The sequence below is a fragment of the Gossypium hirsutum genome, chromosome D06 (genome assembly GCF_007990345.1).
Source record: "Gossypium hirsutum isolate 1008001.06 chromosome D06, Gossypium_hirsutum_v2.1, whole genome shotgun sequence".
Lineage (NCBI taxonomy): Eukaryota > Viridiplantae > Streptophyta > Magnoliopsida > Malvales > Malvaceae > Gossypium > Gossypium hirsutum.
Genome location: NC_053442.1, coordinates 46,764,597 through 46,778,030, shown reverse-complemented (window position 1 = coordinate 46,778,030; position 13,434 = coordinate 46,764,597). Strand labels below are relative to the sequence as shown.

Sequence of the window (13,434 nt, the reverse complement as noted above, 5' to 3'; positions counted from 1 at the left end):
AATTTTTTGGGTACATGACTGATTGATTTTTAATTTATATATTAAATATTTTCATATATAATTGTAAAAGATACGATAGTATTAATTTTAAAATATTTAATTAATTATCATTATAGTTTAGGGTTTAATATATATGGTTTAAGGTATATGGTTAATTTAGGATTTAAGGCCGGTTTAGGAGTTACAATTTTAAGGTTTATAGATTATGGAATTAGGGATTATGGATTAGGGATTCTGGTTTAAGGGTTAGGGGTTAGAGATTAAGAGTTAAGGATTTAGGGTTTATAGATTCGATATCAAGTTAGAGTTTAGGGTTTAGATTAATTAGTGTTTTTAATTTATATATTAAATGTTAGTAGTTAGGGGTTTGGGGTTAGAGGTTAAGAGTGAGTGACTTAGGGTTTAGAGATTCAGGGTCGGGTTAGGGTTTAAGGTTTAGATTAATTAGTATTTTTTAATTTATATATTAATTAAGTTCATATATAATTGTAAAAGAGGGGTTAGGGGTTTAGGGTTTGTGTTTTATGATTTAGGGTTTATGAGATAGAAGTTAGAGGTTTTAAGGTTTATATTAATTAGTGTTTTTTTAATTTATATATTAAATAATTTCTTATATAATTGTAAAAGAGATAATATTAATTTTAATATATTAAAATTATTATTATAGTTTAAATTATTTAAGAGATAATAGATCAATTTTATATATATTAAATGGTTTAGGATTTAAGGTTTACTTTAGATTTGATAAATGATAAAATTTTATACAATTAATTAATATTTTTATATTTAAAAATATTTAATCTAAATTTAAATTAAATGGTTTAATCCATTTGATATATTTAAATATTATATTTTGATAGTACTTAGTTTTTTTATAAAAATTTAATTTATAAAAAATAATAATAATAAATATTTTATAAAATTACTTAACTAATAAAAAAATAATTTTTCGTGAAAAACGCCGTAAAAAATAAGCAATAAAAAACGCCGCAAAAAATTATTTTACTTTGCAAAATCAAGACATTTTACCCAAATTTTCCCCCATGAAATCTTCCCATGGCGGACAATGTTTTGAACTTTGTTTTGATACTGTTCCATTTCCATTCACCAAGTCCTTTCTCCTATTACCCTTTGCCCTTTGCCCTTTCCCCTCTCCCTTTCTCTCGTTCCTCTTCACCTGACCCTTTCAAAGGAACCCAGCTTTCCATCTCTCTACCAGACGACGTCCTTTTCTTTCTCAGTCTCTTCGTTGCAGGAAATCCCAAAATCTCGTCCCTTGTTCTTCTATTTTAGCTGCTCCTTACATTGAATAAAATATCAATCCTTTCTCAGTCTTAATCGACATTGTGTTTTTTTTAATTTTCTCATTGGCTGTTTATTTTTGTGTTTTTCTTTAATTTCTAGATCTTCTGCAATTTATTTTCTCTTTTCTTCGAATTCTAGTTTATGTTGATTTGGTGTTTAGAAAATTGGGGTTTTCATTGATGTTTTCAGTTCTTCTGAAATTTTTTAATTTTTTTAATTGATACCTTAAGCAATCTTAGGTTTGGATTGATTTGATATTTTCCAAATTAAAAATAAGATTATTATGGATCAAAAGGGGTTTTTATCTTTTTGTTCCGTTATTGCTTGTTTCTTCATCTTCTAATAAACTCAACCTGAAAAATATTTATTTTTCTTCCTAAACACAAATAAAAAAGTTGGCTTATGAAACTTTACAGAATTCAATTAATGGGTTTTAGAAGAATGGGTTGGCATGAGCTACTATGGGTCGGAAGGCTGCTTGTTCTTATGCAACTGCTTCATGGGGTGTTTGGTTGGGGAAAGGACGGTCATTTTGCTGTTTGGAAGATAGTTGAGATGAGACTTCTTTTCCTTTTTTTTTTTAAATTATTCTTGTGTAGTATATAGACTCTCCAAATGTTTTGAACCATAAAATCATTTATCTTGATTAAGGAAATTTAATCTATTATTTGTTATTTAATAAGATTGAGCTTTAGTGTTCATGATGGAACCAGCTTAATAATTGAACATTCAGGGATTTGGGTTGGTTCTTTTGTTTGATTTTCGAGTATGTGTTTTAATTATTTTGTGCATTTGTAACCAAGAATTTTATATGAAGCATTCATTTCTTGAGAGTATGATATTTTGCATCAACTGATTATGAATCAGAAGATGATGACAATTTCATCTGATTTTGCTGTTTGTGATCCTTCAGGAATATCTTACTAAAGATGCTTTTGGCTACAGTAAAGGAACTGCTCCCTGATTCCGCTAGAGGTGAGCTTGCATCTGTATGCTCCTAGGCTGATGATGTAAGGTGGCACTATCACTGGTCTAGTCCCTTACACTATGTTGACACCCCAGATTTCAAGTGTAATTATAAATACTGCAGTAAGTTTAAGGTCATCTTATTTTCATGTTCAGATTTTGGCAATGTCAGTATTGCTTTAAGGTGGACTTTGTTAACTTTTCTAGTCGTGGATACTTATAGGGGACTGCCATGATACTGCTGGACATAAGGATAGCTGCGTAACTGGAGCATTGATATGAGCATTCATACATACCCTGATTATTCTTTTTCTGAATGCTACAGAGAAGTTACTTGAGTACTATTGTTCATTTTTCAAGTCTCAAAACTGCATATGCTTATTGATGCTGTCACTGAGAGTTATAACAAATTTTTCTTTGAGGACGTTGGGAGAGAAATATATGATTTCTTTTGGGGTGATTTTGCTGACTGGTATGTAGAACTGACTGGTATGTAGAATGTTCTTTTATAATCTGCTTTCTGCTAATAGTACGTAGTTCTATTGTTTTATGCCATTAAGGTCTGGATTTTATGCCATTTACAGATCATGAAAATTGAAAAGTAAATGAAGTTTATGCTTTCGTTATATAGCACATAATGCCCTTTTTTTCTAAGGGTTACTATGAGTGTTGTATGCATATGCTTTTTTTTCGTCTTTCTTTAATAGTTAGACTGATAATTGTTACCATGAGTGTTATATCACTTTTGATACCCTTCTGTATCATGAAGTTTGTTATCTGACAAAAGAGATGAGAATTTGGGAGTCGAGTTATAATTTAATTTATTAATGAAATCTTCAGTGCTCAATTTAGGGATTTGATTGATGTTTTGCTTGTATGATTTTATGAATCTTGTGCACACAAGTTTCTTATCTGAACATAAGAGATGAGGATTTGGGAGTCAAGTAATAATTTCATTTATCAAAGAAATATCAATTGAGCATGTGCCAGCTTATAATTGTTGTAATATTTATCATTCAGTAGATATTTCCTTTATTTTGTTTGATTTTTTTTATACTTTCCAATTATTTTCCTGTTACCATAATACTCTGTATAGTTACATTATTCTTGTTGTTTTTTACTCATTGCCTTGTCTATTGTGGGTCAGTGTTGGCGCTGGGTGCTCTCGACTACTGTTGTAGATATATATGGATGCAACAGAAAACTCTTCTTAGTTTCAATGCATAATCTTTTTTTTCTCTTTAACACTCGTGTTTGGCTGCAAATTTTGGGAGATTAGTCGATTTCTTGTGAGAAGATAGAAGATTGAGTTAAAGATATGGCTGTGTTGAGTCTTGATTTCTGTTGTGACAGTATCACCAAGTTAAAGATTTTCGGTGTTTTCTATTGGCTATAAGTTGTACTTCTAAGAAAACTTGCATGATGTGGTGATTGTTGTTTTATTGTGGTATGCTTCTCACACATAATGAAAGATGCTATTATTTTAATGCTTGTATTCGATGCTCTAACTGACCTACAACACTGGCAAAATGCTAAACATGCTAGATCTGATAGATGCAATCATCTTTATCGATTCTGTGTTTATTCTAAATTTTTAATGTCATTTTCAGTTCAAATTTGAACTCTCTTTCGTCAAAACTTTTGTATGATACTAGTAAATTGGTGAAAATGTTATCTTTCCATTTCTTTGATTGCTATTCCGGGAATTAAAATTGCATCAGATACAACTGTCAAATGTGCGATTGGTCTTGGAAATGGGAATATTGGGATGACTGGCTTGAGCCTTCTAGCAGATGATATAGTTTCTGAGCAACTGACTAGGTAAATCTCTTTAATCCATAGTCTATGGATGAACCAATATTTACTCTTTATGAAATTAAAATGCTACAGCCTACAGGAGAGTTGTGGTTTTCTTTCTTTTATCATTGCTCTTTGCGTCTGTGGCTTTTGAATCTACACTTGCTACTGCAGTTTTCTGGTGGTTGCTGATCTTATGATTGGTGTTTACTTTGGGGCCTTGTCCAATTAGATTTTATTTGGTTTGGAAAAACTTTAATATCTTATGCTTGTATTTGTTATTTTGGATATCCAATTTTACTCTTGTTTATCTATTGCATTAAGAAGACATTGTTTAGGGGTTTATTTCCTGCTATCATTCACTTTACTCTTTGTCAAATTTTTGCTTCTAGGTGAGACACCGTTTAAGGAAAGATCATGGGATTGAGGGTGGAATTCCTGTTGTTTTCTCTTTAGAGAAACCTAAAGCTAAGCTGCTCCCTTTTAGAGGACCAAGTGGTGAGGAAGACAACCCTTCAGATTATCAAGTGAGGGTGCTTGCTTCTTACTTTTGCAGTTTTAAAGTACTACGTTTGATCACCTAACATCATGCAGCGGGGAAATTCATCCAATATATTGAAGCAGAATTTAAGAATCGAAAGTACATTTGGATGGAGCTAAAGCTGTGTTTCTTTTAGCGATATATTTGAACTTGCTAGTGTTAGGTCCCTGGTTTTTGCTATCTCTAGATTTAAGGGTAGAAGGAAAAGGAAAATATTTTGGTCTACATTAGTATGTAATCTACATGTTTAATCCAACAATTTAATGTGTTATTCTGCTGTCAGATAGTACCTGGGCAGGTTCAACAATTTAATGCATTGTATTTTTTATTACTTTGTAATGTGTATAGTCATAGGCATGTTTTTCATATGTATTATTTATTTTAGTTTTGATTCTAAATTTTTATTTTTACTTTAATATTTATGACAACTTGAGTTCTAATTTTTATTTTTACTTTAATATTTACGACAACTTGAGTTCTAACTTTTGGATTTTAATTGTGTTATTAGTTTATTATTTTAAATTCTAAAACTAAATTCATTAATTTTTATATTTAGTTTTAAAGTTAAAATCTTCATAGAAAATTTAATTTAAATAATATTTTTTATTTATCCTTAAAAAGTATATTTAAAGTTCAAATTTAAAAAATAAAATAAAATAAAATATTTATCATAAAAATAAATATTATTTGATTAAAATAAATTTTTTTAAAGGTTAAGTTTTTAGCGGCGTTTTTTGAGAAGCGCCGCTAAAGGTTTATTCTTTAGTGGCGTTTGTGCGAAAAGCGCCACTATAGACCATGACCTATAGCGGCGTTTGTGAGAAAAGCGCCGCTAAAGATCTTGGTTTTTACCGGCGTTTATACAAAAAACGCCGCTAAAAGCCTGTTTTGGTGTAGTGATTACAACCTCAAGACATGTTCTAAGAAACTAGCATAGAACATATTGTTGTCTTTAAGACTACAAGCAAACTTCGAATTTAGCGGTAAGCACGTGGCTATTGTCTGAACTTGCTGTTGTAGTAAATGCTCGCATTTTGACTAACTCTAAAAAGAAAAATTCTGATTTTTTTGGACTCATCCTTGGAAACCCCCATTGTTTACAACATTAAGCTGTCTCTAGTTGACCAAACTCTCTAAACTAACTGTACACAAGTTAGACAAGAGTTTAATTTGTATATGTTTGTTAGATAAATGGATGAATTTGAATACAAAAGACTTCTTAACAACCTTCTAGATCCTTTATCAATCACAACTAGAATCCGGGCGGCCTTAGTTATTGGCATTAAGGTGTGCAAATTTGGAGGATTTGTTCAATGACATGGATTCTTTGGTTGAAAAATTCCCCCAAAAGAGAATAATGTCAAACAGTTTTTGTCTGAGTAATTATTATTCATTTTGTTTGGAATCCAAGTAAAAAATTTAGCATCCAAAAAGTGGTTGAGAATTAATTGACATGATGATCAACACGTACCCATAAATGGAGGCATCAAACATAAAAGATAAAAGAACCCAAATGCATCCAAATTTGATCATTGACTTTTGCTGAATAATAGCCACAACCCACTTCTCACTTCCGTTTCATACAAAAGCCTTTCACATTTTGTTTCTTGACTTTGGAAATTTTGACTCTTTCAAAATTCACAATAGACATGGACCTGTTTCATTTTTAAATAATTTAATAATACCATACACGTTAAAAAAACTTATTGATATTCAATAATCTTTTTAAAATACTGTCAATAATATAAGCATTGATATTCAATGAACCTTATTGGAAAAGAAAAATATTGTGATAATATAATGCAAAAATTAGTTTTTATTATATGTGAAGGAAGAAAAAGAAGAAAAGTGAAAAGTGGGAGATGTAAAGAGAGCAAAGGAGACGTATGGTGTGGAGAAAGGAGAGCCACATGAATTGTGAAGGCTGCTTGGAAGGAATAGACGTAAAGTGAAGGGCCAGTTGTTGAGTCAACGTGTTTCATGCATTCTTGTTTTTTTTTTCTTTTTTCATTTTATTATTTAAGATAAATTACACCAAATTCACTCAACTATTAGAAAGTTTATATTTTGATATTCAATTTTAAAAAGTTATAAATTGATCTTTAAATTATTCGAAAGTTATAAGTTGATCACTAAATTGTTAAGTTGCTAATGGATGTTGATGTGGTTGTTAACTCACTATTCATCATAGAGTAAACTATACTCAAGGTCATTCAACTATTTACAAGATTATACTTTAAACACTCAATTTCAAAAAAACTACAAGTTGGTCACTGAACAACCTAGTAACCAACATGTAATTTTCAAATAATTCAATGATAAATTCATATCTTTTTAAAACTTAGTGACCAAAGTGTAAATTTTGTAATAGTTGAGTGACATTGGATATAATTTATCTTATTATTTATTTGTTTGATTTGTGAATAAGTAATAATCTCTTCGTCCAACAAGTGTTGTTCGTATTCTACTCTAAAAAAACAGAATTCAAATTAAAACTTTAAAAATGACATTATTAAAAAGAATAACTACAAAACTCAAAAAATTAATATTATTTATAATAAAACATATATAAAAATATTTTGTTTTACGAAAATAATAATAATAATAATCTCTTCTTTCCATCAAGTGGAAATCCCTTACCACGCATTTCGGGCCCCATCTGTAACTTGCAATATCTTTTTATTATTTTAAGGTTTGTTTGGTTCGAGATTTATTTTCTTTCTTCAATTTGTGTTTTATTTTTATATGTTGATTATTTTCTAATTGTTATGTTGCTTTTATGTGTAAACATATATTTTTTTTGTATAAATTGTGTAATATATAAATATATAAAAAGATATATATTTCAAAAAAAATGAATGGATTAGATCGATTTTAAATTCTAAGTTAAAAAAATGTTAACTTAATTTTCTAAATGAAACTCATCTTCTAAACCTATTTTTATCCCTTAATATTTTTATTTTAAGTTTAAATAAATAATTTCATGTAACGACCCAATTCTTGTGATGTGTACTGAAAATTAAGTTGAGATGTTTGAGAAGTTAAAATGAGAAAGCCTTAAGTTAAATACAGAAATAAGAAATAAAATTAGCTAGTAATTAAATTAATTAAGTTAATAAAAATGGTACAAGGGTTAAATTGCATAATAATTATAAAATTCCACAAGGCCTTATTTAAATATTAATCAAGTCTTTAGAAATAATTATAAATATATATATATTCCTTAGTGGGAGAGAGATGATGAAAAATATCATCTTCTCATCTTTCCCAAACCGAAACAAAAAAGAAAGAAAACAGAAAACTTAGCCATTTTCTTCTTTTATTTGCCGTGAGCCTAATTAGCAAGGTAATTGAATTTTTCTTGTAAACTTTTCGTAAATAATCAGTAAATGTTGGTAAATAATTACAATCCAAGCTATGAAATTAGAATTTGATTAGTTTATTTAAGTGAAATAATAATAGAAAGTTTGAGATAATATGAAATGAGATTACGATGAAATAGGTTGAAATGATAGTAAAAAGAGTTAAATTAAATTTGAGTCAAGCTTAAATTTATATAATTAATTTTATGATGTTAGGGATTAAATTAAATAAATTGAAAACTGTCAAAGAAATTAGCATGAATTGAAAACTAGGGGTTTCTAGTAAAGAAATGTGAAATCGATTTTCAATTCGATAAGGAAAATTGAAAGTTACGAGTAATTTGGATATTAGTGCTTATAGGGAATACAGTGAATAAAATGCAATCATACCTATATAGTACTGAATTATGTTTGAACTGTGTGATTAATGTGTTTCTCTATTCAAGTTTACTTTTTATAGCTAAAGACGATGCAATACCGTCTCGGGACAAGGGGAAAGCTAAAGTCGTTAACAAATAGTAATTTTTGGTTTATACTTTTATAATTCAATTTTAATTTGCTTTCGTAGATTAATTTGGTTGTTATAATCAAATATGAATATACATCGAGGTAATAGTATCTTTTCTGTACAAACTTTAAATGATGGATTCAATATGGTGATAGTTGAAATATGTGGAAATTGTTCAAAATTGTGTTTGATATGTATATAAATGTTGAGACATAGGTATTATGATGACATGTGTTACAATAGTAATTATGATGATAATGCCCCGTTAAATGATGTTAGACGTAGTTAGGATATAGTTGGCATGTCACAGGGTCACCAATATAGTCCTTTACTGGCCATCGTTGTCAAGCAATCCTAGATGGCAGAATAAATAACACAGACAATTACTAAAACCATCGTTTCTGGGCAACCCGGGATGGTCGAATAAACAAATATTAAAAGTCACCATTTCCAGACAACCCAGGATGGCAGTGTAAGACAGTCCCAATGTACAGATGGTCTTGGACTTATTCATTACATATATAAATCCACGTATTTGCCTAATGTCTATCGTCGAATAAAAGCGTCCAAAATGAATAAGCATTGAATTGATATTGAAATGTGAAATAAATAAGAAAGTTGAGGAATGATTGGATGATTTAATGTTATATACTTACTTTAGTTTATTTTTAACACAAATGTATTTGAATTATATTAGCACAACTACAATTCAATCTCAGCATATGGTTATGTTTGTTTCCTTACACAGGTATCGGACAAGAGTAGACATAAATTTTAAGTGGTCCAACATCCAACTCAACAACTCAACTCATAACAGGCCTTATTACCTCTTTTGTATGTATATATGTGTTGGCGTTAAAATGGAATGTACCTAGGTTGTTTTAGGCATGTTTCTTATGTGGTAATTTTGGTATATTTGGTGCTTGGCCTATAAAGTTTTATAAAATGAGTTTTAATCTTTAATTAGTAGATAATTATGCTAGTTTATATAAGTTTGATTATGTGAGTTAGTTAATTAAATGATAATGCATGGATGGTTATAATTTGATTATGTTTGGTTGTGTTTGTATGTGTTAGATTGATGGTCTTATTTTGATGTAAAGTTTAGGTATATATAAGGTACCATTTGGTATGGTTTGGTCACTTGAAAACATGCATTTAGGTTATTTTACCATTGAGTCTCGAGACATCATGAACATGTCTCAAGACCGTAAGAACAAAATTTACCTTATATTTTGACCTTCATGCTTAGTGTCTCGAGACTCGAGATAAGTGGCATTTGTCTTAAGCCAAGTAAAATTCAAAGCTAAATTAGTTTTGCCTTGCTGTAAGTCTCGAGATAAGAACCCATTGTATCGAGACATTCAAACATCAAAGCTAAAATAAGAAAATAGGGGAGGTTGGTCTCGAAACATAATAGACCTTGCCTCAAAACACTATTTCTAATGTCTCAAGATAAGAAGTCCCTTGTCTCGAGACACAACAATGAAACTTGATAATTGAGTTTGGATTTGAGTTCCAGCTCCTAAATTGACTTAGTATCACCCCGTAACTCAATGAGTTAAAATTATTATACTCTATGAAAGTATGATTGTGATGGAAATGGATGATTATTTTGATATGAATGATAATTATGTTTTAAATGATATGATAAAAGAAGTAAGTTAGCTTGAGTTGCTTCAACAACGTAATGTAATATCGCACATTTGGATCCGATGATCGAGTCAGGTGTGGGATGTTACACTTGATCAATGAAAACTTTTAGCCTAATTTGACATTATAGATTTAATTAAACTACTGGAGTGTCATAAGGTAAGATTTATCTATTTTCCCCCATTATTTTACAATTTCTTACTAAACAAGAGCTGTAATTAACCTAGGATCAATCTATAAAAGTTCAATTTTAAGCTTAATTCAAATTCAAGGCTCAAATATCGGTTCAACTTAATTGAGTTTCACTTTTAAAACTTAAGCAAATTTGAGGTAAAAATCGAGTTTTGTAAGTTTACTAAATTAATTTCATTTATCAAAACAGAAATGAGTTTTGCTTTCCATGTTTGACTTACCTAAATAGAAATGAGTTTTTATTTTTGTTAGAAAATTTAATTTATATGAGGAGTTGGTGTAGACTATGGTGGTGGTTTACACGGTAGGTGATGCAAAGATTATAAAGGTTTAAAGATGATGTTTGAGAAGAGTGAGGACTATATGGTTGATCTCATACCCCTTTTCCTTGGTGTTGTCTTTATAGAGAGAGGTAAGCTTAGTGTGGGTCCCGACTATCAAGTGTTTTATTCCATAGATGTGGGTGGAGGTGGCGAATTGTCGACTAGAAATGTTAATGGAACCAATGTAAGGTGACTAGATAAAACATCGTCAACAAATACAGGGAGGTGATGGATTGACAAGTACTAGCAGATTCTTTTCCCCATATATCTTCTAAGGATTGTGTAGAACCACCTCATGTAATTTGACATTTTGGTTAGGTAAGGCTAGGACTATGCTCCTGGTGAGACCACGAGATTGAGTTTTGTCGATTTTTATTTTTTTGTGAATAGTTTAAGCTCGTTCTTAGGAGCATCATCATTTATTTTGGATGAACAATTTAAACTCGTGCTTAGGAGCATCGTCATTTGGGTTGAACTACATAAGCTGCTATTTAGGAACATCAACATTTTGGATGAGCAGTTTATGTAACACCCTCACCCAACTTGATCATCGAATCCAGGTACAGAGTGCCATAATTGATCTGACTTGATATAATACTCTAGTCAGAAAATTTTGCCATACAACTTCGTTACTTTAACACAAATGTTTCTACAACAGGAAACTTAAAACTAAACTTAATTTGACTACCTCGAAAATTTAAACTTTAAAGAATGACTTCTTAATTACAATATATCTCACTTAGAGGTGAAACCTTGAAGGTACCCCTTCCTATGTGCATGACACCATACAGACAATGATCTTAGGTTTAGCATGGTTTGGCTTGGTCCCTCCTCAAGATCCTCAATCATCCTTGACTCCTACAAACATAGGTCAAATTTTTGTAAGTTTGAAACAACTTAGTGAGTTTCTTTAATGTATTACTCAAAAATAGACCTAACCTTGTAGGGGTAGAAAATGTAAAAAAAACTAACATGTCTATCTCCCTGTTTATTAAAAAATTTCTCTTTATTCGAAATGGTCTTCGATTTCTTTTTTGAGCATATCTATTGACAAAATGATCATCAAGTGATCTACCCCTAGTCCATCCTATAGCCATTCGACTAGTTTTAGAAGTTTCTTAGATGCCTAGCCATAACTGCGAACCTTATCTTCTCCATACAGTCATTCTTCCTTTCATCCATCCCCTGTTCAGGGTGTTCGTCTATTCATAAATTTTAATCCTATAGTTTGGTAGCCGATTACCAAAATAGACTCTCTTTCCTATCATAACTTATAAGACAGTCCTCCTGCCTACCATCCTAATGACCCCTTTTATGGTGCCTTCCTTGGTGATTAATGCAAACCAGCTTAGTCCTTGGCAAACTCTATTTTCTTACCTCAATGTTGAAGAATTTACTGACACTCCATCAATGGGGTTCACTAATGAGGACCCACGCCACTCTAGCGGACGAAATCTCATTTCACCCTTCACTCGGGTTGATCGATTGGTTGGATTACTCCCTCATAATATACCCTATTTGTGATACCTTTCTTTTCAAGTGTAACATGTTCGTCTGCAGTGGATCGTTTTGGTCTGCGGTGTTCAGCTGACTGTTATTTGAGCAACCATTCAAGTTTACATTTTCTCTTACATTATGTTTACCTTTGGAACTAACCCCATGGCGGTTTTACTCGTAATAGTTTTCTCTTTTAAGAGAAATAGTCTTGACAGATATATCTTTCATTTGGATATTCCTTATTAGTACTTATTCCTCATATTCAGTTTCAGTTAGCACTCTTTGGTCACTTTTAATGGTAGATTCGTATATGTGATCCCCAGATAAATCTTCTTTTGTTTGCCTATACCACAAGTATTATTGACACGCCATTCCCACATCTAGATCTTGCGAGGTTGCCACCCATACGCCCTTCCAACTTCCACGACTACTAATTTGGCAGCCTTTTCCCACTTTTGTTAGTTTTTCCATTCTTGGTGGATTCCTCAAATCCGCTGGCTAGCTATCGCTTGTCAACATTTGCGTTTTTCCTTGTTTGCGTGATTTCCCCCAATTATCATCCTGGCAGTATATGTAACACCCCTATACCCGACTCGATTACCAAGTCAAATATAAGAGTGTCACATTTGAGTGCCAAAGTAATCTTGGCTAAATTCAATAATTTGAACCCTTTTCTAATCATATTTTAACCATAAAAACATGTTTTTAACATATTTTCAGTGTACAACTTAAAACTGAGTGAAATTTTTTAGTAAAAATTCATTTTGAATCATTTATTTGCATAACAGGGCCCAAAGTATATATACTAGCACTAATTTATCCATACCTGGGCTTAGGTATCGATCCTTATCTTGTAATGACATCGTTTTGAGCTTCAAAGTTGGAAAATTCAAGAAAAATACCCTATATATCGATACCTTGTCCAATGTATCGATACTTCCTTTAGAATATCGATACTATGAGCTTGATATCAACACCAAAATGTCATTCAATGTTTTATTTTATGTCAGGGTTAATTTACCACCTTAGTCCTTCATATTTTACCCCTTTTATCCCATGTTTACTTATCAACTTTAACCATATCAATCCATATACCAAATTATCTCCAAACATCCTTTAATCCAAATTTCGTTAATCAATTCATAATCATATAATTATCACATATAATTTTAAGCAAATATCAAATTTTACAATTAAGTCCTTTTTTCATTTAAGCCTTAAAACATATCAAACTTATTATAAAAAATCATTACATAACCACTTATTTCTTAAACATATGATGTTTTGTAA

At 30.7% G+C, this 13,434-nt stretch overlaps 1 long non-coding RNA gene across 2 annotated transcripts; it reads left to right on the top strand.

Annotated features, from left to right (window-relative positions):
• Positions 1 to 1,015: 1,015 nt before the first annotated feature.
• LOC107901792 (uncharacterized) lies at positions 1,016 to 4,975 on the top strand. Of its 2 annotated transcripts, none has more exons than XR_001685430.2 (4): positions 1,016 to 2,394; positions 2,495 to 2,760; positions 3,993 to 4,092; positions 4,461 to 4,940. It is a non-coding gene; the product is annotated as an uncharacterized lncRNA (long non-coding RNA). The 2 variants fall into 2 exon arrangements; XR_001685431.2 differs by having other exon boundaries at positions 1,037 to 2,394; positions 2,495 to 2,743; positions 4,461 to 4,975.
• Positions 4,976 to 13,434: the final 8,459 nt, after the last annotated feature.